At 47.6% G+C, this 27,302-nt stretch overlaps 1 protein-coding gene across 1 annotated transcript in view; it reads right to left on the bottom strand.

Moving 5' to 3' along the window:
- Positions 1–5,231, bottom strand: part of USP45 (ubiquitin specific peptidase 45) — a 2,087,971-nt gene extending 2,082,740 nt beyond the window's left edge. Inside the window, exon 1 of the mRNA XM_086926622.1 lies at positions 5,171–5,231. The gene's annotated coding sequence lies outside the window, so the exon portion shown is untranslated. The remainder of the gene's footprint in view (positions 1–5,170) is intronic.
- Between the last annotated feature and the right edge of the window lie 22,071 nt (positions 5,232–27,302).

The following is a 27,302-nucleotide window of genomic DNA, read 5'->3' as shown; positions in this document are numbered from 1 at the left end:
TGGTTTACTAGCTTTTTTGAGAAGTGAGGTTGTTTGAGAGGAGACGATGCCTAGAGACTTTTGGCATCGTGGGCAGTGGGGAGGGAGATCCAGAGTCGTCAGATTGAGCTCAGGCGACTGACAGGTAGTGGCAGCATTCAGTGACCGGAGCTCCGCACTGGACCAGACTATCCTTTGTTTGTGTGCGTGGGCACAGGCAGCATGTCTGGCGCTGGTCGCAAACCGGTCGCGGACGGGCGCAGACGGGCTTGCCTTAGGCGCGCCAACGGCGCTCCCGCTGCGCTCGTCCGCTGCGCTTCCTCCAGTGGCAAATTTTATAGTGTGGGGAGGCGGGGGGCGTGGCCAGAGAGGGGGCGTGGCCTCGTTGCACGCCGTCAATGGCGGCGGCCAGAGGGCGTTTTGTCAAAGTGAAGGAGGCGCTGCTCGTGATCAGCAGGCTCCCAGGGCAATGTGAAGAAGGTCTGAAGGTTGGATGCTTCTTATAAAACACAAAGTTATTCAGTACACTCAAATGTTAAAATTTTTAAAAACAAACAGGAAATGCAGCTCCCGGCTATCCGCCTCAGGAGTAGGAGTCTTTAAAAATGCGCTTGCATTCAGCGCTTTTATACTCGGCGGGGGGGGGGCGTGGCCAGAGAGGGGGCGTGGCCTCGTTGCAGGCGTGGCCTCATTTGTAGACAAATATAACACTGAACCTTAGTACACTGCTGATGGCAGAAAAGCAAGACTATCTGAACGTGCTACTAGACGAAAAACTTCCTCGAGTTGCAGGTTTAGGTAATCTTGTTTTTCTGTAATCAGTTGTGTGCCATTGTTCAGTGTTATGATATAGAAAGCATTCAAATGAGTGGAGTGGAGAAGTTAGCTCAGTTGATTAATGCAACCATTGATCATGGCAAAGTGCAGCCGGAAGATCACAGGGTTGGATTCCAACAGATGTACTCAGCCTTTTCATCCTTACTTGTGTTATTTAAGCCTTGAGACTGGACTACTAATGTTCGCCATATAAATATATAATTTATTATTGCTGCTGTCTGTTCGAAGTGAGCTTCTCAAGGTGAAAGTTCTCCTGGCTAAGATAAAACTTTGATTTAACCACTTCCGTGTTGATGACGGAACTGCTCCGTCATCAGACGCGGTAGCGCTGTGCTGATGTCGGAGCGGTACCGTCATGGCCCGCCCGACACGCCTGTGCGGCGCGGATTCCGCGCCTGCGCTGGGCGTTCCATTGAGCGGGCGGGGCCATGACGGAACCGCTCCGTCATGAGCACAGCTCAACCCAGGCTGGTGACGGAGCGGTTACGTCACCAGCATGGGCGCACGCCCCCCCCCCGCCCCCTTATTTATTCATTTGTGATATTTGTAGAGCGCATACAATGGCCCAAGGGCGTCTCGGCGCTAAGTGTCTGAGTGTTTACCCTAGAAAATGAATGATTTATTGACTAAAGAGCCAGGTCTTAAGTTGTTTCCGAAAGGACCATAAAGATGGACTGGCTTTAATCGTTGGTGGCAGAGTGTTCCATAGCTTGGGGGCTGAAACCAGGAATCTTCTATCGCCCCATGAGACCGTTTTTGTCCGGGGTATAAAAAGATCTCCTGAGCAAGATGACCGTAGTGTTCTGAGCGGGCGATAAGGGGTCAGATTACGGACAAGATGTGCTGGTCCTTGGTTGTGCAACGCCTTATACACAATACACAGGGTCTTGAACTTTATCCTGTTTCTGATGGATAATCAATGCAGCTCTTTGATGGTCTTAGAGGCAGAGTGATATTTAGGGATATTTCCCAAAAGCCTCGCTGCAGAGTTTTGTATGGATTGTAGTTTATTCAAGACTCCTTCCTGTGCACTGAGAAACAGAGCATTGCAGTAGTCCAAGGTGGACAGCACAAGGGATGTGACAAGAGTTTTTATCTCTTTTATCAGGGAGGAAAGGGAGAATTTTTTTGATTAGCTTCAGCTTATAAAAAGCTGAGGAGGTAATCTGGTTGGCATGTGGATGGAACGTGAGTCGGTCATCAAAGATGACTCCCAGATTCCTTACTTTGCTGACAGGCTCAGGGGGGGGCCTTAGAGCTGCGGCGGAATAGCCGCAGCAGCGAAGGTGTTATTATGGCTGCACAGGAAGAAGAAATAGTGCTGTTTGTGATACAGCTCAGCATTTTGTATCGGAGGAGTGCACTGCAAACCAGGTTCTTTATGAGTGAAGTGGGGGTGAGGGGTGATTACTCTTAGCCTCCCCTGTGAGTACAGACCTTAAAGGCACAGTTGTTACATCGAGCCGCCAGGTCAGCCTTCAGTGGTTGCTTCCGTTCCAAGTCACGGCAAAGATGCGCCTGATCACTGCCAGAAGACACTTTGAAATGACTGTGACTAACCCATGCCTCACAAGTCATTCTTATAGCTTTGGGAGTCTATAATACTATGAATTGTCACACTTGTAAGAATGTGATGGTTAGTAGCGGTCTTTCTACTGTCATTGGCAGGTGGGAGAGGCAATGTGTGGTGCAAGCTGCAGTGGTCTCCCAACCGGCACTGCCCAAAACACAGGTACAGGCACCAACTCAATACTACGTATTTACATGAACACACACATACCTGCATAGCTGGCAAGGCTCTCAATTGTGACACGTTGACAACATTCCATATACTGGGATTATTTAAGCAAATCCTAGTAGTGATAGAATCAAAACTGTTAACCCCAGGCCACAAGGGCCGGATTGGCAACTGAGTTCTTGGATAAATTAGCACATCTCTGGATGGATGAAAAAGTAAAAATCATACAGTTTGTGTTACAGACGTGCTTTGTTTTGTGATGCCTTTCACTCAGAAAAAATCCCACAGATGGTTCTACTCACGCGATTTATAACAAGCATTGAAAATGCAATAGGTCTCGCCTTTGATTAAGTTAAAGCCATTACCTTTGCTAATTGTATTGTATAGCAAAGCAAATGGTAAGGTAATAACTTTATTGCATGATTAATTAAAACCTTCCCAAACAAGTAAAACATTAGTTCACAAAATGCAGCTTTTCCTTTAAAAGATGCTAAAAGATTACGAATATGTTGTGGTTCAATAAAATTACAAAGGAATAAAAAACTTGTAGGTAAAATAGTTCTTCATAGATAAAACGATAAATCAGCATAATGCTTGTTCTCGTGGGTGAATACACCCCAAAAAATGATGTTTGTGGAGAATACAAGTCAATGAGCTCGGAGCCAGGTCGTGCTGACTACTATGTACTTGGCAGCCAAGGAGGTGTTCATAGGATTTAGTCACAGCACTAGTAGAGACATTTGTTGACCTTGACTCATAAGCACGCAGGGGTAGGATAAAGACCAATAACTTGAGGGTCATCCCAACTTAACTTTACATTTGCTTCCCTCATAAATTGAACAAGGCTGCAAGACAGGCGGATGTTGCTGCCCTCGAAACAGGCCTTTACCGCCTCCCTATAAGATCGAACCTGACTTACAATCAGGAGCTGTTTTAGGAGCGGTCTCCTTTCCGCTCTCAAGCCGTTGCAGATGCATAGTAGATGTATTATATCTTTGTTTAAATTTCCGCACAGTCTGCAGGGATTGGAGCAGGTTGTACGTTTCCAGGGCGGAAGGTAGGGCTTTGCTGGTAAGATTCCCAGCCTCAGATAAAGGAACCGTTCTTTTGCTTTTTCTTGCAAAGCCTGTTCCTAGGTATAATTGGGGCTTTGTTGACACGTAGCTCTGAATTACGAACCAGCCGTGGGCCCTCCTATTAAGGGTAGCTTTATCTTCTGCGAGAGAAACAATCTTTACTGATTTATTTACCAGGACCTTAAAGGTTTTCTGGGGTAAGCATGAGTCCCATAGGTCCTGTAAAGCTAACAGCTTGATTGCCGATTCAAGGTAACTCATCGCTGGGCTATCAGTTCTCTTTGAGATTTCTAACCACAGATATGAGTTCAATGTGCCCGGCACGGCCCCCTTTATTTTGAACCAGCAATTGGCGTAGGCTCCTCTCCGTGAAAGTTCCTGCTTTAACAATCAATCCAAATTCTAATCTTATTTGCGCCGGCGAGGTAAATTGCGGAAGATTGAATATTATTCTTAGGGCCTTGGCAACCACAATGTCCAGGGTCACTTCGTCTCTACCTCTCATTGCTTCACTTCCGTACGCGATGGAGGGAAGGAGCCGTGCTCGAAGCACTTCTAGCAAAGGGAGAAGGCTAGGGCCAGTTATTTTTTGCTTGATGTTTTTTAAAGCCATTTGCTTTGATTTACAATACCATTAGCAAAGCAAATGGCTTTAAGTTAATGAAAGGCGAGACCTATTGTATTTTAATGCTGGTTTGTCTAGAGCTGTGCCTTAATCCCTTCGATGCTCATGACGGAACGGTTTCGTCATGAGCGTCGGTTGGCCTGTGCTCATGACGGAACCGTTCCGTCATGAGCCCGTTGGCTCATTAGAACCTTCAGCTCAGCGCGAGAACTCGCGCCGCGCTGAAGGTGTTAAAGGCAGCATTTTATGCAATTCAAAATTACTACTTTTTAACCCTCCCTAAAAAAACTTAGGACATTTATAACTTGCCCCAAAATAATCTAGGACTGGAGTTAAAGCAGTAAATAAGCCTCCTGTAAAATTTTGGGGAAAGTTACTCTTTCCCCAAATATTTCTAGTTCTAGAGTCAGAATAGTAAATTTGACGTTCCGGTATTGCCACGCCCACTGCTGTCCTGAGAGCCCAGTTCGAGCAAGAAACGAGAGCGGAATACAAAAGAAACCACTTGCGTAGGGGAGACAGCGTGATTAGAGCTAAAATTAATGAGTGCACCACAACTGTAAAACTAAGTACCTGAATTTAATGTACATACATCGCATACGGTATACGAAAACTAATTGTATACCCTATTTTTCATTTATGTGTAAATTAATAAAACAGTGCTGACGTTTTCGTACGTGAGGTGGGGATCATATAAACTGTTCCCAAGGACTGCCAATACAACTACACTGTAAACACGGAATTCGCACTACCAGAAACGCATGGTCTGGAGCCTGCCAGGCGGTGACCAAGACGCAGCTTTTCGGAGAGAGACGTATAACTTAATAAGTGCAATACCGTGGCTTCTCAGCGTAGTCCTCCACGTGGTCTAAAAAAACCTACAGCACAGTGTAAACACACGTCGCAGTTCCATACCTAATCCAGAGGAACCGCACTTCTAGATTGCTCCCAAATCGACAGCTGGCCGCACATGGGAGGCGGAAGTTGTCACAAAGCTAATCTACCAATCAGAGGACAGGGAGGGTGGGTGCTAAAACCTGACCCGTCAATCATAGGATGTTGTAATCTGTACCGCGAGCAAAAGAACGCTGTACTCTTCAATCAGTCTCAGAATCACCGTCTTTGAACAGGAATTTATAAGCAATCTTAATAACGAATACAAAATAAAAATTATTCGTATGAGTCTGTCATGTATATTACATGTAACAGCTAACTTTCATAATGTTGTCCGCTTGTATTGTAGGCAGGGCTTTAAGTGCAATGAAAAAACGGGAGGGTCTCTCAAAGGGGCGTGGCAATGTAATTAAGGGCGTGCCTTAAAACAATTTAAACTAAAAATCTGTGCCAGTAGTGTGCCAGCCGACTTGTATTTTGCTGTTTCTGTCATTGCATCCAGATAGATATATGATACAACAAGTAACATCATATCTACAGCAAGTCCGGACTTTTGTCAACGGTTGTTAGTTTTACAAGATAAATAAGCAGCAACTATGGCTTGTATATAATATTGAAAAAGCTTCCACTTAAGGCTCTGATGACACCACAACAATGTTGCTGCTCCTGAGTTTCAAAAAGAGAAGGGAAACCCAGAGAGAAAATGACTCTCGTTAAATGATTTCCTTTACCCTACAACGCTCACCTGGCATGCATCATGCCGTAACTTCACCACTAGTGAGAAGTGAGCACGCGCACATCGATGTGCCTGCTGTTACTGCATTGCGGAAAAAAAGACCGCCTGTGCCAGGGCACAAAACAGAGCCCGATAGAGACCCATTTCGAGGCACCCTTAAAACAAGCATTTACAATGCAATGGTCTCGGCAATATTATAGGTAGAGCTATTGGTATTGCTCATTATTTTTGTATCTTTTTTGTATCCCTAAATAAATGGCATTGTTATTTGTATTGGCATTAGCTTTGTTTTTTGCATATGTGATAACTATTGCATTAGCAGAGAGAGAGAGTGAGGTAGTGAGATAGAGAGAGCGAGTGAGGTATTGAAATAGAGAGTGAGGTAGTGGAGAGTGAGGTAGTGAGATAGAGAGTGAGGTAGTAAAGAGTGAGGTAGTTAGGGAGAGGGATGTTGTGAGGTAGTGAGATATAAGCATAGAGTGATGTGATGTAGTGAGATAGAGAAAGACGTGAAAGAGAGTGAAAGTGAGTTAGTGAGACAGAAAGAGTGAGGTAGTGAGATAGAGAGTGAATGAGATAGTGAGTTAGAGAAAGAGAGTGAAGTTGTGAGCTAGAGAGTGAGGTAGAGAGAGAGTGAGGTAGTGATGGTTTGAGAGAGAAATTGTGAGATAGTGAGGTAGTGAGATAGAGTGGAGTAGTGAGGTAGAGAGTTATGTAGTGAGAGATAGGTAGATAGAGAGAGAGGTAGTGAGAGAGAGAAAGTGAGGTAGTGATGAGTGATGTAGAGGGATGTTCTGAGGTAGTGAGTTACAAACAGTGAGTGAGTTTGTGAGGTAGTGAGATAGAGAGAGTGAGGTAGAGAGTGAAAGTGACTTAGTGAGATAGAAAGAGAGAGTGAGGTAGTGAGAGAGAGTGAGGTAGATAGAGTGAGGTAGTGAGACAGAGTGAGGTAGTGAAAGAGTGAGTTAGTGATGGAGAGTGATTTGTGGTGGTAGTGAGATAGAAACAATGAGTGATGTTGTGACGTAGTGAGATAGAGAAGGATTGAGGTAGTGTAAGAGAGAGTGAAAGTGACTTAGTGAGGTAGAAAGAGAGAGTTAGTGAGATAGAGAGTGACGTAGTGAGTTGGAGAGTGAGAGTGAACTTGTGAGCTAGTGAGATAGAGAGTGAGTCAGCGAGAGAGTGTTGTAGTTATTTTTTGAGTGAGTGACTTGTGTTATAGTTATTCTATAGTTTTGGTAGAGCGCGACAGCTGCCCCAGCAATGAGGTGTCCCGGCGCTAGGAACCCAGATCCTAGTCTGAGCGAGGAGACAGGACAGAGGGAGGGTTACATGCGAGGGAATAGAAACGTTTTCACAGCTTTCCGGAATGCTGGTAGGCTGTCTATCGAACGAATATGTTGTGGCAGGTCGTTCCACATCTTGGCTCCGAGGAACCTAAAGGAGCGGCCGCCCATGCGGCAGAGTTTTATGCGAGGAACGCATAAAAGATTTTGGTTGGAGGATCTTAGGTTCCGTGACGGCGCGTAGGGAGTGAGAAGGGGTCGAAGCAGAGGGGGGGTGTTGAGTTTGAGGATTTTGAAGGACATAATGAGGGTCTTGAATTTGATTCTAGAATCAACGGGTAGCCAGTGTAGTTTTTTGATGGTCGCTCTGGCTGAGCATCTGCGGGGGAGGCCGACCAGAGTTCTAGCCGCAGAGTTCTGCACACGTTGGAGTCGTGCTATCTCACATTTGTTGGCACCAAGAAGGAGCACATTGGCGTAGTCTAGACGCGAGAGGATGGTGGCTTGGATAATGAGTTGGTGGGTTTTGGCGTCGAAAAAGCCTAGTATGTGGCTGAGGCTTCTCAACAGGCCAGTGCAGATGCCGGCAACTTTCTTGGTGAGGGCCCGAAAGTTGAGTGAGTCATCCATCCAAACGCCCAGGTTTTTCACTAGGGTTTTGGGGGGGGGGATGGTGCCCAGGGAAGACGGCCACCAATGTTCATTCCAGAGGCTGGTGTTTTTGCCCAGGAGAAGTACCTCTGTCTTTCCGCCGTTAAGTTGTAGACAGTTCATTGTCATCCATTGGGCAACCGCAGAGAGTCCGTTTTTGAAATTAGAGGATAAGTTGGAAGGACCTTCTGAGAGAGCGATGGCCAGCTGTGTATCATCGGCGTATGATACTAATGTTAATCCCCACTCTTTGGCCACTGCCGCCAAAGGCTGGACGTAGAGATTAAAAAGGGATGGGCTCAGCGCAGAGCCCTGCGGAACTCCCTGTGCAATGGGGTGGGGTTTGGATAAGAAGGGGGGGGCAGAAACTCGAAAGGACCTATTTTCGAGGAAAGATCTGAACCAGTCCAAGGCATGACCAGCTACTCCAAAGGTCTCCAAACGGTTGAGAAGGATGACATGGGATACCGTGTCAAAGGCCGCGCTAAGATCCAGAAGGATTAGCGCAGCACTTTGACCGGCATCTAAGATCGCTCGGAGGTGCTCTGTGGTGGCTAAGAGAGCAGACTCAGTACTATGGCCTGGTCTAAACCCGTTTTGTGATGGGTCAAGGATGTTGTTTTTGACCATGTGCTGGGATAGAGTGCTGTTGACATGCGCTTCAGCGAGTTTAGACAACCATGGGAGCAGGGAGATTGGGTGAAAATTCTCCGGTTTAGATGGGTCTAGGGTGGGTTTCTTGATGATAGGCGAGACCCACGCTTGCTTCCAGGCAGATGGTACACACGCTGAAGTGAAGGAGAGGTTCAGGATGGCGGTAAGTGCTGGTAGGAAGAAGTTGAGTGACTCTAAGAATTGAGCCGGGCGCATAGGGTCCGCGGGGGAACCAGATTTGACCTTTTTGCATAGTCTGATGAGGATATCATCGGTGATTTCTGGGATGTAAGTCATGTTCGAGTAGCTGGGGGAAGAGGAGGGATTGCTGGTAGTGCTAGGGGCGTGCTGAGGGAAGGAGGTGTAAATTTTCCGTACCTTGTCGACGAAAAACCTGGCAAGGTCTTCGCATTGCTGCTCGGAGGAGATGGTAGGGAGGGGAGCTTTACTGCTCTGCAGTTCTTGTACGAGTTTGAAGATTTCTTTAGCAGGGGTGGGACTGGATTCGATCTTGTCGGCGTAGAAGGCGGTCCGTGCAGCACGGATGGCTTTGTGGTACGTTTTCTGTAGAAGTAGATATTTTGATTTATCTTCTTTGTTGTAATCCCTACGCCAGAGGCGTTCTGCCTTTTTGCACTCTTTGCGTAAGTTTTTGAGGGTATCGTTGTACCAGGGATTGGATGGGGAATTACGACCTTTAGCCCATTTAGCTGGAATGAGACTGTCTAGGCCGCCCGTGATCCACTCATGAAACGCGCTGTAGTTAGCGTTGATGTCAGAGTTGGTGTCAAGGTGGAAGTCCCCTAAGGTCGTATGTAGGTCGTTATGAGATAGTTTATGCCATGGTCTTTTTAAGCGGCGGGTCGATGCCGTATTGTGTTTGCTTTTATTGACCGGAATGGCCAGTTTAATAAGGGAGTGATCCGTCCATCCCATTGGTAAGGGTGACTCTGAGGTAAGTTTCTCTAGGTTTGAGAAAACTGGGTCTAGGATGTGACCAGCTAAATGAGTTGGAGTGGAAATGAAGGAGTTGAGTTGCAGTGCGGAGAGATCTGCAAGGAGCGTTTTGATCGTAGGGTCATTTAGCAGATCAAAATGAAGATTAAGATCTCCCAGAATTGTGAAGTTAGAGCTTTTAGTTATTAAGGAAGTTGTTGTCTCAAGGAGGGCCTCAATGAATTTTGAAGTGGGGCCAGGTGGGCGATAGATGTAGAGACCCGACACCGTGAAGTTAGGATTTATGATGATTTTAAAGTGGGCGCTTTCACAGTCTGGCAGTTCTTCCTTAACAAATGCACAAGAGAATATTTTTTTATAGATTATAGCGATGCCGCCTCCTCTTCCATCTCTGTTAATGGTCGACATCAGATAGTCGTCTGGTAGCGTGAGGTTGGAAATGGTGGAGGTACCATCCCGTAACCATGTTTCACAGAGGAAGAGGATGTCTGGATTTTCATCCAGGATGAGGGTATTAACCTCAAGGTGATGTTTGGCAAGCGATCTCACGTTGAGGTGAAGGATCGTAATGGAGGTGGTTTTTTCCGGAGCTAGAAGCTGTCAAATGGAGTGGGGTTTAGTAGTTATAAAATTGCAGGTTTGACATTGTAGGCAGGTAAAACCGGGCCTACCTGTAATGTTAGCACAAGACCGTCCAGGGTTCAAGCTATGTAGTAGCTCTCTGTCATAGGAAAGGGGTGGTGACGGAGTTAGGCCAGGGGGACTGGCGAGAGGCGATGACTTGGCGATGACGGGCGCAGACGGGCTTGCCTTAGGCGCGCAAACGGCGCTCCCGCTGCGCTCGTCTGCTGCGCGTCCTGTACAGGCACATATCAAGGTGAGGAAGGGGGTGTGGCCTGAAAGGGGGCGGAGTCAGCGCGCACGCCTGGGATGATGGCGGCAGCTGAGAAAGCACGAGGTAGGGCGCGGCAGCTCTAAGATCAGCTGTGCGCTGAAGGCAGAGGAAGCGCTTGGGTGAGTGTTGTTTTTAAAAGCACAAAAAACAGTGACACCACACAGAAATAGAGGAATAGCAGTTTGTTTACAGTTTTAAAATCAATCAATCGAGTACCTCCAGCTCCCGGCTTCCGCCTCAGGACTGGGTCATGGGTTATCTGTTGCCGCTAGGAGTCAGCGGTTTAAATACAGCCAGCAGGGGGCGTGGCCTGAAAGGGGGCGGAGTCAGCGCGCACGCCTGGGATGATGGCGGCAGCTGAGAAAGCGTGAGGTAGGGCGCGGCAGCTCTAAGATCAGCTGTGCGCTGAAGGCAGAGGAAGCGCTTGGGTGAGTGTTGTTTTTAAAAGCACAAAAAACAGTGACACCACACAGAAATAGAGGAATAGCAGTTTGTTTACAGTTTTAAAATCAATCAATCGAGTACCTCCAGCTCCCGGCTTCCGCCTCAGGACTGGGTCATGGGTTATCTGTTGCCGCTAGGAGTCAGCGGTTTAAATACAGCCAGCAGGGGTAGTGAGAGTGATATCGAAATAGATAGAGTGATGTTATGGAGAGAGTTAGTGAGAGAGTGAGATAGTGTTATAGATATAATTTGAGTAGTGATGTAGTTATTTTTGTTTTGTGGGAGAGTGAAGTAGATATAGAGTGAGATAGTGAGAGATAGAGAGAGTGAGGTAGTGAAAGAATGAGGTAGTGAGGGTGAGAGTTGTTGTGCTGTATTGAGATAGAAACAGAGCGATGTTGTGAAGTAGTGAGCTAGAGAGAGAGTGAGGTAGTGTATGAGAGAGTGAAAGTGAGTTAGTGTATTTGAGAGAGAGAGAGAGTGCGGTAGTGAGATAGAGAGAGAGAGTGAAGTAGTGCGTTAGAGAGAGAGTGAAGTTGTGTGGTAGTGAGAGAGTGATGTAGTGAATTTTAGAGAGTGTGTCGTGATATAGTGAGAGAGATAGTGAGATAGAAATAGAGTGAGGTAGTATATAGAGAGAGTGAGGTAGTGAGAGTGAAGCAGTGAGTTAGAGAGAGTGAAGTTGTGAGGTAGTGAGAGTGTTGTAGTGAATTTGAGAGAGTGTGTCGTGATATAGTGGGGCAGTGAGAGTGAGATAGTGAGATAGTAATAGATAGAGTGAGGTAGTGATGTAGAGAGAGTGAGGTAGTGAGATAGAGAGAGTGAAGTTGTGAAGTAGTGTGTTAGAGAGATAGTTACTGTGGTAGAGATATTGTGATGCTGTGAGAAAGAGAGTTGAGTAGTGAGGTAGAGATTGAGGTAGAGAGAGAGAGTGAATGAGAGATAGTGTAGTAGTGTGAGAGATAGTGAGGTAGTGAGAGATAGTGAGTTAGTGAAAGAGAGAGTGGGGTAGTGAGAGAAAGTGAGGTAGTGAGAGAGAGTGAGGTAGTGAGAGAGAGTTCGAAGGGACGGTATAGTGGAGCTGAGGAGAGAGTGAAGGGATGGTGCAGTGAGAGGCTGAGGAGAGTGCAGCAGTGAAGGGACGGTGCAGTGGGGATGAGGAGTGAGTGCAGCAGCGAAGTTACGGTGCAGTGAGAGGCTGAGGAGAGTGCAGCAGTGAAGGGACGGTGCAAGGAGAGGCTAAGGAGAGAGTGCAGCAATAAAGGGACGGTGCAGGGAGAGGCTGAGGAGAAAGTGCATCAGTGAAGGGCCGGTGCAGGGAGAGGCTGAGGAGAGAGTGCATCAGTGAAGGGCCAGTGCAGGGAGAGGCTGAGGAGAGAGTGCATCAGTGAAGGGATGGTGCAGGGAGAGGCTGAGGAGAGAGTGCATCAGTGAAGGGACAGTGCAGGGAGAGGCTGAGCAGAGTGCAGCAGTGAAGGGATGGTGCAGGGAGAGGCTGAGGAGAGTGCAGCAGTAAAAGGACGGTGCTGTGGGGGGCTGAGCAGAGTGCAGCAGTGAAGGGACGGTGCAGTGGGGATGAGGAGTGAGTGCAGCAGTGAAGGGACGGTGCATTGGGGATGAGGAGTGAGTGCAGCTGTGAAGTGACGGTGCAGTGAGAGGCGGAGGAGAGTACAGCAGTGAAGGGACGGTGCAAGGAGAGGCTAAGGAGAGAGTGCAGCAATAAAGGGACGATGCAGGGAGAGGCTGAGGAGAGAGTGCAGCAGTGAAAGGATGGTGCAGTGACAGACTAAGGAGAGTGCAACAGTGAAGAGACGGTATAGTGGAGCTGAGGAGAGAGTGAAGGGATGGTGCAGTAAGAGGCTGAGGAGAGTGCATCAGTGAAGCGATGGTACCGTGAGAGACTGAGGAGAGAGTGTAGCAGTGAGTGATGGTGCAGTGGAGGAGTGAGGGCTGCAGCCTGGAATGGGGGGGGGGGGCCGAGCAGCGAGTGGAGCAGTGAAGCCATGGCGCAGGGAGAGGCTGAGGAGAGAGTGCAGCAGTAAAAGGACAGTGCAGTGTAAAAATAAAAATATGCCTTACCTCTAACATAAACTAAAATCAACATACATACCTGTCTGAACAACTCCGTGCACAGCGGTGCACATGGCTGAAGGGAATCACCACGGGCTATGTTGAAGCTAGAAAAGAGAGAATAAACATAAGATTAGAAAAAAAAATGGCTTACCTCTGAACGAAAACAACAACAACATACATACCGGTCTAAAGAACTTGAAATATAAAACAAGTTACCCCGACCTGTAGTTCGCAGCACAGACAATGAAGTCTAGAGTCAACTAAAGATATCGCTACATGGAATTGAAATGTAAAATGTGCGCAGTCATATTAAATGCAAAACATTACTATCTCCTAAACACTTTTGTCCTGAGGAATCAATTAAAAATACAGCTAAACAATATCTATATATCTGAAAGAAACAAATAGCAATTATCTACTATCGATAAAATACAATGTCTAAAAAAAATACGCCATATGGCATTGTCATTTGTAATAGCTTTGTTTTTTGCATATGTGATACCTATTTCATTAGCAGAGAGAGAGTGAGGTAGTGAGATAGAGAGAGCGAGTGAAGTATTGAAATAGAGAGAGTGAGGTAGTGAGAGAGTGAGGTAGATAGAGACTGAGGTAGTAAAGAGTGAGATAGTAAAGAGTGAGGGAGAGGGATGTTGTGAGGTAGTGAGATATAAGCACAGAGTGATGTTGTGATGTAGTGAGATAGAGAAAGAGAGAGTGAAAGTGAGTTAGTGAGATAAAAAGAGTGAGGTAGTGAGATAGAGAGTGATTGAGGTAGTGAGTTAGAGAAAGAGAGTGAAGTTGTGAGGTTGTGAGCTAGAGAGTGAGGTAGTCACGCAGCTCTCACAGCCCAAGCAGCTCTCACAGCCCACGCAGCTCTCACAGCCCACGCAGCTCTCACAGCCCACGCAGCTCTCACAGCCCACGCAGCTCTCACAGCCCACGCAGCTCTCACAGCCCACGCAGCTCTCACAGCCCACACAGCTCTCACAGCCCACACAGCTCTCACAGCCTACACAGCTCTCACAGCCCACACAGCTCTCACAGCCCACGCAGCTCTCACAGCCCACGCAGCTCTCACAGCCCTCACAGAGTTCCAATCCCACCCAGGCACTCTCCCACAGTGGCCGGAAGTGAGCCCCCCCCCCCAATGGGATGCTGGCAAGGCGTTAGAGGCCAGGCTCACCGGAGGGTCCTGGGGAGCAGCGTCTGGAGACTTTTGTCTACCTTAACTCCTGCAGTTTCTTTGCATCGCACTTAAAGCATATTGCTGTAAAGCAAGACACTTCCCCCAGAGCCCTGACCCTGGCCTCCAGCGTCACTGCTCTTCTCGAGGACGAAACGCAGTATTCTACGAGACACAGGAAGAAGTATTGGGTGCCAGAGACACAATCACAATAGAAGAGTTGGTTCCTGCGGCCAAATTCTTACACCGCTAGGGCTACTTAACATCTGGACTATAGGAACGCCAACCCGGGAGGGGGAGCCACGCGGCACTCGCTGCCCTTCCAGCGGAGAATCCGGTGTTAGCCCTAATACCAATGTGGAAGAGCACTACCGTAATGCTGGCATTACCGACAGAGCACCGGGTACGCCCAAACCACAGGCCCCGCAAAATAACATTTCAACGTTACAATTACAAAAGGACATGCACCTAGCAATGACCACAGATGGACTCTTCTCTCTCGGGGTTTCCCCGGCGAATCAAAGGTAGGAAACCCAACTCTGCCTAAGTCACTGCCTCCGATGCAACCAGAAAGAAACCCACCTTTCAGCCCTATACAACTAAACCTAGGAACGAGTCCGCCTCACACGAACATGCTCATGTCCTGAGCCGACGGGAGGCTCAACCCGCCCTCCCAGCTCAAAAATCGGCAGCTCCCGCCACGCCACCACCTCATGCGCATCCTCCACATGCACAAATTACAATAGCACGGCCACCGAGCTCCTGTGGGGCAGCTATACGTTGCACCAGCCCAGAAAGGTGCACTCAAAGGGGGCACCTGAATACAGTCCAACCCACAGGAAGGGGCCATCACCGCCAATGCTTTCCACGACGGGCAGACGATCTTTCAAAGGCACCCCGGGCAACAAACAAGCAGCTCTAATTGTTACCGGCCACCTGCCGACTGCAGACACCCTCGACAAAGTGCAGCAGCACCATGCTGACCAACCCCATCGTTACTTCGATGGTGCTTGGCACCAAGGGGCCTGGAGACATGGTCGGCAGTCCCTGAAACAAGGGGGGGGGGGGGTAAGCGGGCGCCCGGAGGCCATCTATTTCCCTACCTGTGTGCATAGCAGGCCGGTTGTGCCTGTTTCCCCTCAGGCTGGTACCAGTGCAGTTTCTCCTTGAAACATACCGCGTGCATTAATACCATTAATCGAGTTGTAACTACCTCTGCCCCGTAAAACTGGCACTAAAGCTCCAACTCACCAAAGGTCATACTCGCAAGCAACAAGGGAAAGCTGACCCGATTCCAAACCCTATGCTTTGGAGCACCGCAACAGCGGGGGCTTAAAGCTTTCCCCGCTGGCGGAACCGGACCCGCGACCCCAGTCCCCCATGCCGCCCGCCAGCCCTCGACACAATGGGCCCACTAAAACTCGCTCCCCCAACCACTAACTGGCAGCCGGACGACTGATAAAATTAACACAGCGAGGATTCAATAGGGAAAAACCTTCGTACCCTTTCAGTCCGCACAAACTCACTCCACGACCCTCCCGACCATGAGCCCGCACGTAGAAAGGTCCCCGGTCCTGCTGGCGGCGAGAGAGGCTCTGGGGCCTGGTGGGAAAGAAGGCACAAAAGAACAGCAAAAATACACGGAGAGCGGGAGGGGGGCGGGAAACAGACAGGGGGAGACGCAGAGACGCCCACGAAACAGACAGGGAAAAAAAAGGCACAAACGAACAGCAAAAATACACGGAGAGCGGGAGGGGGGCGGGGAACAGCAAAAATACACGGAGAGCGGGAGGGGGGCGGGGAACAGCAAAAATACACGGAGAGCGGGAGGGGGGCGGGAAACAGACAGGGGGAAAGCAACAAGGGAAAGCTGACCCGATTCCAAACCCTATGCTTTGGAGCACCGCAACAGCGGGGGCTTAAAGCTTTCCCCCCTGGCGGAACCGGACCCGTGACCCCAGTCCCCCATGCCGCCCGCCAGCCCTCGACACAATGGGCCCACTAAAACTCGCTCCCCCAACCACTAACTGGCAGCCCGGACGACTGATAAAATTAACACAGCGAGGATTCAATGGGGAAAAACCTTCGTACCCTTTCAGGCCGCACAAACTCACTCCACGACCCTCCCGACCATGAGCCCGCACGTAGAAAGGTCCCTGGTCCTGCTGGCGGCGAGAGAGGCTCTGGGGCCTGGTGGGAAAGAAGGCACAAAAGAACAGCAAAAATACACGGAGACCGGAAGAGCGGGAGGGGGGCGGGGAACAGCAAAAATACACGGAGAGCGGGAGAGCGGGAACACAGCGAGGATTCAATGGGGAAAAACCTTCGTACCCTTTAAGGCCGCACAAACTCACTCCACGACCCTCCCGACCATGAGCCCGCACGTAGAAAGGTCCCCGGTCCTGCTGGCGGCGAGAGAGGCTCTGGGGCCTGGTGGGAAAGAAGGCAAAAAAGAACAGCAAAAATACACGGAGAGCGGGAGGGGGGCGGGAAACAGACAGGGGGAGACGCAGAGACGCCCACGAAACAGACAGGGAAAAAAAAGGCACAAACGAACAGCAAAAATACACGGAGAGCGGGAGGGGGGAGGGGAACAGCAAAAATACACAGAGAGCGGGGAACAGCAAAAATACACGGAGAGCGGGAGAGCGGGAGGGGGGGGAAACAGACAGGGGGAAGAAGGCATGGAGGGAAACAGACACGATCTTACCTTCACTGCGAAGGATCCAAAATGGCAGACACAAGCTTCCGGATTTTTCGGATTTGTGGGCGTGGTTTTGATGTTCTGAGTGACAGACAACGTCACTGTCTAAAGAACATCAAAAATTACGCCCCCAAATCCGAAAAGGACGGGGCTACATCGGAGTGACTGATCTCTCCTCCAATGGCTGGCCTCTGTTTAGGAAGCCAGCCAATGAAGGAGAGACAGGGTAGGGAGGCGGGACCTTCTGCGCTACTAAGAGTCATTAAATCTCCGGCCTAAGACTGCGCAAGCGCAGCCTTTTAGGCCTTCGACCTAAAAACAGCAGGTGATCAGCTCCAGTGAGACCCAGCCCACTTAAAGGCCTATTTGTAGGTAAAAATGGCCTGTGTAAGAGTAGATTAACTCTCTCTGTACCTTCAGGGGCCCGATATATTGTGTTGTACCATTTGTATACTGCCTACTACCTCTATGTCAATGCTGAGAAGCTTAACAACACAGTTATTTCAATACACCCCATCACTGTGAAGTTACCTTTTTTTTTTTTTAACAGATTTTATTTGGTTATTTCGGTGATATTTAGGCATAAGCCCTACAAGTACATGTAAGAGAACATGAGTGGACACACACCTACTCTGCCTGTGACTGGGTCGGATTGCCGCTTGACCCCAACAGCCGTTTTTCCTGTGGATTTCTTGTAGCTGCTAGCGGAACCCGCTTCGCGGGTCCCGCGTCGCCCTAGGACTTGGGCAGAAGCATTTTTGTGGCCGTGGACTGGGACAGAGGGCTGCGAGCGACGGGGTGTGGACTCCGTTTCCCAGGAGCCCAAGGGAAACCCCGCGCCCATTATACCTGGGCTGCTCTCCCTCATCGTCCCGCCCCCTGCCTCTTGGTTCGAGATAAAGTGCCCCGCTTGGCTTACAAACGCGGGACACACACCTACTCTGCCTGTGACTGGGTCGGATTGCCGCTTGACCCCAACAGCCGTTTTTCCTGTGGATTTCTTGTAGCTGCTAGCGGAACCCGCTTCGCGGGTCCCGCGTCGCCCTAGGACTTGGGCTGAAGCATTTTTGTGGCCGTGGACTGGGACAGAGGGCTGCGAGCGACGGGGTGTGGACTCCGTTTCCCAGGAGCCCAAGGGAAACCCCCCGCCCATTACACCTGGGCTGCTCTCCCTCATCGTCCCGCCCCTTCACCTAATTGGAGGAATCGCCCTATAAGAATTGTAGTGCCCAGCTGCGCGGGAGCGCCCGGGGCTAAGCCCGGGCAAAGGGCGGGCCCTCTGTGGCCCTCGTAGGCCAGAGGAGGCCGGGCTGGGCCATCTCTTTAACATCTGTAATTTTGTGTTCCTTGCCCTGCCACTCGCTGGACATGATGACAGAGGAGGAAACCCCAGGCAAAAAAGGTAGATTACGAAATGGGTCATTGGAGAACTATTTTCCTAAGAAGAGTGAGGGTGAAAAGGATTCTATTCTAGCAGAACGTAGGGCAGAGCGGCGTCGCTCAGTTGAGAGTATGAAGCATAGACCCCTCACGGATAGTTCCCTGCTTGTATTGACCCGGGAGGGAGGTTCTGTTGACTTGAGTGAGGATAACGCTAGTCAAGAAGGCGTTCCCCTATTGTTCCAGGACTTTGTATCCACACCCTGCCTACCTCTGGATAACATCACAATAGTTTCTTCTACCCCTAATCCAAGTTGCATTATGGTTAAATCTAAACCTAGGAAACAGAAACCCAAGCCCTTACCTGCTGCTCAGATTCACCGCCCTCCACCTAGTAAAAAAAGGAGGAAACAAAGGGTGGCTCCAGGTAAAGCCAAAACCCCGCATACTGAGTTTGGTAAAAGGGCAAAACCCCCCATTTTAACTGAGATTATCCCAGCAGAGATTCATGACTCTACACCAGCAGTAACACTACCATTGGTTTATAGTTCATCGGAAGTAGCTAAAAAGACGGTGGCTCCTGATAGTGATGGTAATAGTAGAGATACAGCAGCTGATTCTTCAGTTCCCCCCACATTGATACGGAACTTTGAGTTTTTGTTGAGATCTCTCCTTGTGCCAATCAATGAGTCCATTAAAAAGGTAGAAATCAGACTGACCATACTGGAAGCCGCCATAACCAGTATGGCCACCCTGACTAAAACCCAGGGGAGTGGGGTGGCGCATCCTACATCCGCGAGAAGGCCCCCTCCCACCTCTGTTCACAAGAACCCATCTGCCCCAGCTCAGCCGGCCAAGCAAACCTTACAGGCCCAGGGTAGAGTTGACATTCGCTCCCAAAATCCATTGCCTACACAACACGTAAAGTCATCAGCAACCGATTCAGGTGACGCCCCAAATAAATCAATCTTAAAGGCCCCGGCAAGTAATAACCAGGACGCCATAGGGGAAGGTAAAAATAATAGAATACCTCATAAAAAGGTGCCACAAGTAGAGATTCCCCCTGAAGCAGTGCCCTTTGTGGTGGTCTTGACTGGGGTCCCTCAGTTAGCAGAAAATAAGAAGGAGGGATATGCTGACCTCAAGAATAAAATTATTCATTGGTTGAGGACGCATAGGCCGATAGCGCCCAATATTGATGGAGATATAGTCCATGTTAGACGGATTAACTGGCTAGGGAGAACCACTAAAAATATGGAGGGGGATCTAGTGGTAGTCAACTTTAGAGACCCTCGGGCGGTTGATTATATCTTAAACTGGGCAACGGGGGAACTTGCATCATCCCACGGGCCCTAACATATTTTTATCCCAGGTCAGAGGATACTCCATTTAAATATCCAAACAAATCTCAATCCTATAGACCACCTCTTACCTTGCCCTACAATAACAATTATTCCCATTTTGGACAATACTTTGCCTTGATGCCTGACCAGCGTTCTGCTTGGTCTACGGTGCCCTATAGACACACAATGAACCATGGCACCAGGATGAATCATCTGAGACCATTTACCCCACTGGACACTTACAATCGGTTCTCTCAGCTTTCTGGGTTGGAAGATTGCGATTGAAGTTCAGTCCCAGGGGGGGAGGTAAGGGAATTTCAAGGGGAGGAGGCCCCAGGATGACTATGTGGGAATACAGATGCAGGGGAAGGTAGTTCTATGCCAGCTCAAATTGTTGTTACTAACAACAATACTGAGGCTTCTATCTTAGTTGAGCTTAGGACTCGCATGGTTGATTGCCCCATAACCCCTACTCCCCTGGCACAGGAGGGGGGGAGCTGTAAGCCCATGGCGGATAATGAGGGTGTGAAAGGGGGAGGTTACACCATAGTGCCTAAAGGACGGCGGGTAGTAAACCTCCTTTCTTGGAACATTGCGGGATTAAGAAAGAAGTTAGAAATCCCAGAGTGGCACACGTTCATTGAGAGGTTTGATGTTTGCCTGTTTCAGGAAACTTGGAGTCTATTACCATTATACAAATCGGGGTATGCCACCCACTTTTTGTCAGCAGTAAGCAAGGGAAAGGGTAGACCAGCGGGTGGCCTCTTGGTCTGGAGTGTAATGATCTACTCCACCTCTCCGCTAGAGGAAAGGCGGAGGGTAGAAGGGTTGACCTTTTCAATGTTTACGCTAGAGGGTCACCTGGGGACTCATCCTCTCTGACCTTAACAGCTCTGGATTCTGCCCTAGCTAATTGCCCTTCATCAGCAAAAATCATTGTGAGGGGTGATTTTAATTGTACGTTTGAACCCCTCCTCGGAGATGACCCCTTGGGTATTGAAGAGGAGGATTCAAAATGGTCCATTCCAACCTTATCCTTGCCCCCCATTAGGAAATGGTCAGCTAGGGCAATACAAATCAATGCACTGACTAGGGACCACAAGTTAAGAGCTCTTAATGGCAGAACTATATCCGACCAAGCAGGGGCACTGACCTTCAACAGACTTATTGGGCCGTCCCGAATTGACTACATCCTAATGGATGTTAGCTTTTGGGCAGACCTTATTGATATGGAAGTCCTCCCAAGTCAGGACAGTGACCACAACCCCCTGTGTTGCAAGTTTAATTGGGGTACCCCCAAAGACAGGAGGGTGAATGTCATCTTAAAAACATCTAAAGAGATAATCCCATATAACAACAACCGTAGATTGAAATGGGATAAGGCTAATCTAAAGGAGGAAGATATAGGGGCCATAAAATCATTGGTTGAGGGCTTGTCTTCTGATTTGGAGACTTGGGTTGGTGAAAAGCAGTTCAGCGGGTCCCCACAACCCTCCCTTGACTCAGCTTATAAAACCACAATAGATCTTGTTGGTCAATTCTTTACCTCGAAAGGGAAAAGCAATAGGGATACTGTTAAACCCCCCTCTTCCAATAAACCTTGGTATACAGTCCAGTGTAAGGGCAAAAGAAAAAACCTGACAAAAGCCCTGATTTCTGGGGATCCTTTACTGGTTAGAGCGGCCAGAAAGGAATACCTAAAAGCATTATCACTGGCCAAACGTGAGTGGGAGGAACAGCATTGGCAGGACCTATCCAATGCTGTGAGCAGTAGGAACCCGAACCTCTTTTGGGATCTGATCAATAGAACAAGGCAGAAGAAATCGCAACCATTGGCTGCACACATAACCTGTCAGCAATGGTTTGATCATTTCTCATCCCTATATGGAGGCAATGAGGAAACAGCCAGCCCTGCAGTAGATAGTTTGGGTGATGGAGATTTCTTAGGGGAAGTCGATCCCCCATTTACAACCGTAGAAGTAGTGACGGCGATCAGACATCTAACCCCAAAGAAAGCAGCTGGGCAAGATGGGATTCCTGGAGACCTGTTGATAGCGGAGCCGCGGGCATGGGCCAAATTAATCGCCGCCATAATGAACTTGATTACCAGGGGTCACCAGGTGCCAGACTCTTGGAAGGGGCAGAGGTAGTAACCGTGTTCAAGAAGGGTGCAAGAGATGACCCTGCGAACTACAGACCTATCAGTCTGATAGACATAATTCAGAAAGTGGTCGGCAGAGTCATCATCTCAAGAGTAGGAGACTGGATGGAGGAGGCCAGTATTCTTTCCCACCTACAAGCGGGGTTCAGAAGAAAGGTAGGCACGATGGACCAGGTCTTTCGCTTTTTTGTTATCTATTGGAAGGCAGTCACCATCATGAAAGGCAGCTTATACATGGCCTTCATAGATCTCAAAACGGCTTTCGACCTGGTCCCCCGCGCAAAATTATGGGAGATCCTAGGAGAGATGGGATTCCCCGGTGGCCTCCTGAACCTAATCGTAAAGCTCCATGAGGGGAATTACGCGAGGGTCAGATGGGGAACCCAGGGACAGTTAACAGATAGGGTCCCTGTGAGGAGAGGAGTACGCCAAGGCTGTGTTATGGCTCCGACCCTTTTCTCCCTATTCGTGAATGGAGTGGTGGACCATCTGAAGGGGGAGGAGACGGATGCCCCATCCCTGGCGGGGGAAAGAATCCCCACTTTACTCTTCGCCGACGACACCATATTAATCTCCAAATCCCCAGTAGGCCTACAAAAACTCTTGAACCGGTTTAGCTCCTTTTGTACCATTCGAGGCTTAACCATCAATACCTCAAAAACTAAACTGATGGCACTCTCCCCCTCTAAAAGATTTAAAAATAATTTTCTGCTTAATGGTGTTCCCTTGGAGTTGGTCGAGTCTTTTGACTACCTTGGTGTCCGGATAAACAGTCGAATGTCCTGGAAGGACCACCTGGCCAAAATGCTACTCAACCACCAAAGAGTTTCGGGGATGATTTTGAGGGAACTCCGTGAATCTTGCAGTAAACCTGTCTCCCCGGCTATGGCCATCTACGAGGGTCAGATCCTACCAGCGGCATTATACGGCTCTGAACTCTGGGGGTTCGAAAATGTTTTAGATCTTTCGATAGCGGAAAACAATTTCTTAAGGAAGGTGGTGGCTCTTCCTGCTTCCACCCCACTAATCCCCCTGAGATTAGATCTGGGCAGAAGAGCACTAAAGGACCTAGTACGGTTACGCCCGCTGCTCTTTTGGACTCGTCTAAGAAGGACTGAGGAGCTTGCAAAGTATGGCGAGGGGTTGGATGAGCTTCTTCAACTGGATACGGGTAAAAAAATAGGATGGTTGAATAAACTGAAAGACCTGGTTTTTAAGTTAGGTCTAAGGGACGCTTGGGAGTCACAATTGCCGCCACCCAAGGAGGTGATCAAAAAGTTATATTGGGACTGGGTCCAGAGTAATGCACTGAGGGCTACAGAGGGGGGCTCACTCACGGATCAATTTTTGTTAGTTAAATATGTGAGAAAATTGGAGCCCTTCCTCGACCTGATAACCAAACCCCTAGACCGAGCACTATATCTAAAACTGCGATATGGGACGCTTCCGGTGCATGACTTCACGGGGAGGTGGTCAAACTCTGGTGCCCCCATGCGTTCATGCCCAGGCTGTGTAGCACCTAAAGAGTCTGTGGCCCATCTATTTTTTGCCTGTCCAGCTTACAAAGGGGCGCGGAAACTCTGGCTGAAACCTGTTTGCAGAGAACTGGGGTTGAGGTGCCATAGCCAGGCACTCCGTGTACTCTCTACGGACTCTTCATCTCCCTTCATGATATGTGGGGTGGCAAAGTTCTTGGGTAGTGCATGGACGACGCGCTCCCGTTTATTGAAATTGCATTCGGGGGGGACCAACGGGTTAAGGGTATAACCGCTGGTAGCAATCTAGTGACTGTGGTGTACCTCCCTTCTTTTATTCGTATTTTAATAATTTTATGGGAGTATTGCAAATGTATTTTATATGTATTCTTTTATGGTGATCAAGTTGCCGAATAAAGATATTTCACACACATGAGTGGACAGGAATACCTTCATGTGAAGTTATCTGTTTTGAGCCTATTAGTAGGTTTTTCCATGTTATGTCAGAAATAAAATACATGCCAGCATTTTTACCCTACAACGCTCACCTGGCATGCATCATGCCGTAACTTCACCACTAGTGAAAAGTGAGCACGCGCACATCGATGTGCCTGCTGTTACTGCATTGCGGAAAAAAAGACTGCCTGTGCCAGGGCACAAAACAGAGCCCGCTAGAGACCCATTTCGAGGCACCCTTAAAAGAACAGCAGGTGATCAGCTCCAGTGAGACCCGGCCCACTTAAAGGCCTATTTGTAGGTAAAAACGGCCTGTGTAAGAGTGGATTAACTCTCTCTGTAGCTTCAGGGGGCCGATATATTGTGTTGTACCATTTGTATACTGCCTACTACCTCTATGTCAATGCTGAGAAGCTTAACAACACAGTTATTTCGATACACCAAATCACTGTGAAGTTAACTTTTTTTTTTTTACAGATTTTATTTGGTTATTTCGGTGATATTTAGGCATAAGCCCTACTAGTACCTGTAAGAGAACATGAGTGGACAGGAATACCATCATGTGAAGTTATCTGTTTTGAGCCTATTAGTAGGTTTTTCCATGTTATGTCAGAAATAAAATACATGCCAGCATTTTAAAAGTGATAGTGGGAGATAAAAAAAAAGAATCAGGAGGATAAATTTCATCTATTGATTTCTATTGAAGCACAGGCAGTTTCAGGTGGGAGGCAGCCAAAATAAAGCAATTATTGGCTTAGACAAGCATTGGTAAATGCATTAGGTTTCGCCTATGTGATTAATAATAAGCTGTTTTTTGTTGTAAATTGTAGTTTGCTGAGTAGTTGTATAATATAACTTACAGAAAGTAAAGTGTTATGACTTGTTTATGTACAAAAAGGAAATATATTGTGCTGTTATTAGTGTTTTAGTGCGGGTAAGTAATAGCAACATTTTGAAAAATTAAATGAAAGACGAAAATAATAGAATTGATGTAATAGCAATAAAATATGTTTAGAGAAGTTCTGACAACTTTTGGGCCCGGTGCCTCTGCACCTGCTGCACCATTCACACCATGCCCATCGTGCCTGCAAGATAACTGCTTTGGCAACTGTCTTTTTAGCAGTAAAATATAGCAATAGTTGATGTTTAGAGGAGTTATGACAACTTTTGGCCCCACCATCACTGCTCCTGCTGCACCATTCAAATCATGACCCTATTGCCTGTAAGGTAACTGCTCTTGTGACTGCCTGTCTAGGAGTAACATTTTGCAATATTTGCTGCTTATAGGGGTTCCTAGATCTTTTGGGCCTGGTGTCACTGCACCTGCTGCATACTGAAATCATGACCCTAGTCGCCTACAAGGTAACTGCACTTGTGATTTTTTATTCGGTAGTTAAATATAGCAATATTTGATGTTTAGAGGAATTCTGACAACTTTTTCACCTGGTAACACTGCAGCACCATCAAAATGCCCCTAGTGCCTGCTAGACTTGTAACTGCCTGTTTACTAGTACAATTCAGCAATATTCTATGTTTAGTGGAGTCTCTAGAGCTTTTGGCCCCGCACCTGTTGCAGCCCTTTTTAACTGCAAGATAACTGCAATTGGGACTGCCTGTTTAGTGGTATAGCAAAATTAGGTGTTTAGAGAAGGTCGGACAACTTTTAAGCAGGAAAAATATAGGAAGGTGCCCCTATTTATTATGCAGGGAGGGGGTCAGTAGACAAAACAAAAGGACAGACCCTGTTGGGTTCTCTTACTATATCAAAGACAACCCCAAAACACATACTTCTAGGAAAAACACACTTGTAAAGATCGGTCTCTAAATTGAGGGGGACACACAATGTTGTAGTTTGAAACGGCACAAAACTGTTGCAAGATTAAACAACAATGCGTAGATAAGGATATTAAATTAAAAAATGTATTCTTTACATAAAAAATAGCTTAAAAATGCCTCCCTGAGGGTTACAATCTAATTTCTATACAGCTTATATCTCTTTTAGGAGACAAATCTTAAAAACAGTCATTAAGAAACAATTAAAAACAGTAGACGCAGCGTTTTGGTGTACAGTTGATATTAGCACCTTCTTCAGGACCAAAATGTTTCTTTATCACAATATCTACATGTAAGAGACAAAAGAATATTTTTAGAAATCTAGCAACATTGTGTACCCCTATTTTATTTACCTAAACACTCTGTTTACGGGCTTAATCTATCGCACCGTTAATCACTAATTTATTCACCTCCTTCTGTGCATAATGCATCAAAAGAACAGCATTTATTTTGCACTTTCTTTACCTTAAAGGTATCGATGGATACTTGATAGTCTTTCATTGCTGTGCTGAGCACAATATTCTTTGGTTTCTTTAAAGAAAGAGATATAGATGAGTACTCATTCTACTAGGGAGTAACCTAAGTGGCTTGGGTAATTTTATCTTCTTTTACCTTATAGTATCATTTCCTTATATTTTCTTGTTTGTCATTAAAGCATAATAATACACTCAGATGCTCTCATGTATTGCTGGAGCCGTTGAGAATAAGGCTGTAATTTATAAAACATTTTATTACTTTTTCTACACGTCTTCAATGGGATTTCTACTACACGCTGAAAACACATGCGTCGCTTACCGTCAATTTGCAATAAACGCTGTTCTTGGGTTAATTTTAGAACTGGTCCCACATTTTCAATTTTGGGCCTCTCGAACTGTAAATCAAATGAGATACAGTGTTGCTACTGCTTATTACTTATTCTTTGATCAAATTATATGCACACAGGGCTTCTTGTACCGTAGCCTTTCATTTCAGATCTACTGCGTGAGCCAGGACTAATACCCAGGTTCATATATTTATATATATAGAAGAAAATCTCCTGTTTCTAAATACCATGCTCCCGAGTGTCAGAACATCTTGTGCATGTTTATTTGCGCAATATGCGGCATGGCCAAACACGGATACCTCTGTCGTGAATTTATCGTTTTGTATATCTATATAGAAATGTTCCTGTCTCTGAGGCCTATGCTACTGCACATTGTGTCATCTCGTGCATCTATGTGACGTATTCGTGTCAAAAAATAAATCTATCTATATTGCATTAGTATTAAAATGGCGAGGAATACCATGGGGGGCAAGATGGCGGACGCATCGCGTCCGTGTGAACAGCAGTGAGTCAGGGCTCGTGTCCGGCTCTATTCTCTTCATTACAGAAGCACGACAGACGCTGAACAGATGCAATTAGGAATCAAAAACTGAGAAAACTTACGAGGTGCTTAAAGACCGGCTTATACACGGCTGGTATGCGGCTTGATCTCTGGAAAAGTTACCAACGGTCGCTCCGCTTGGCGTGGTTACAGCCGACTCTGCCTCCTCTCTCACCCTCGCTGAGCGCACCTGACACGGATCAACTGAGCTCGCGCTCGGATTCCCGAGAGCTGCAGAAACACCCGGAGAAGTCACAGTGCAGAGTACAGCAAACGTGCTCCCGCTCGGATTCCTGAGAGCTGCAGAAACGCCCTGAGAAGCCACAGCGGAGTGTACAGCAAACGCAATTGGAATTAGATTTGCCCCGAGTTCAGAGGACGAGCTGTTTTACAGCTGTAACATCTGTCATGGGGCCAAAAAACCCGACTACTGGGGCACCACCTCGACAGACAAAACCGAAGACCAGGGCAGTCACCACCACTATTCAAGACCCAGTTCAGACCAGGGGAGTTTCAGCTGAGAGTGAAAATGTGAGTACCACAAAAACAGTAAACTTG

Source organism: Lissotriton vulgaris, chromosome 6 (genome assembly GCF_964263255.1).
Source record: "Lissotriton vulgaris chromosome 6, aLisVul1.2, whole genome shotgun sequence".
Classification (NCBI taxonomy): Eukaryota; Metazoa; Chordata; class Amphibia; order Caudata; family Salamandridae; genus Lissotriton; species Lissotriton vulgaris.
This window is presented reverse-complemented; position numbering and strand designations above follow the sequence as displayed.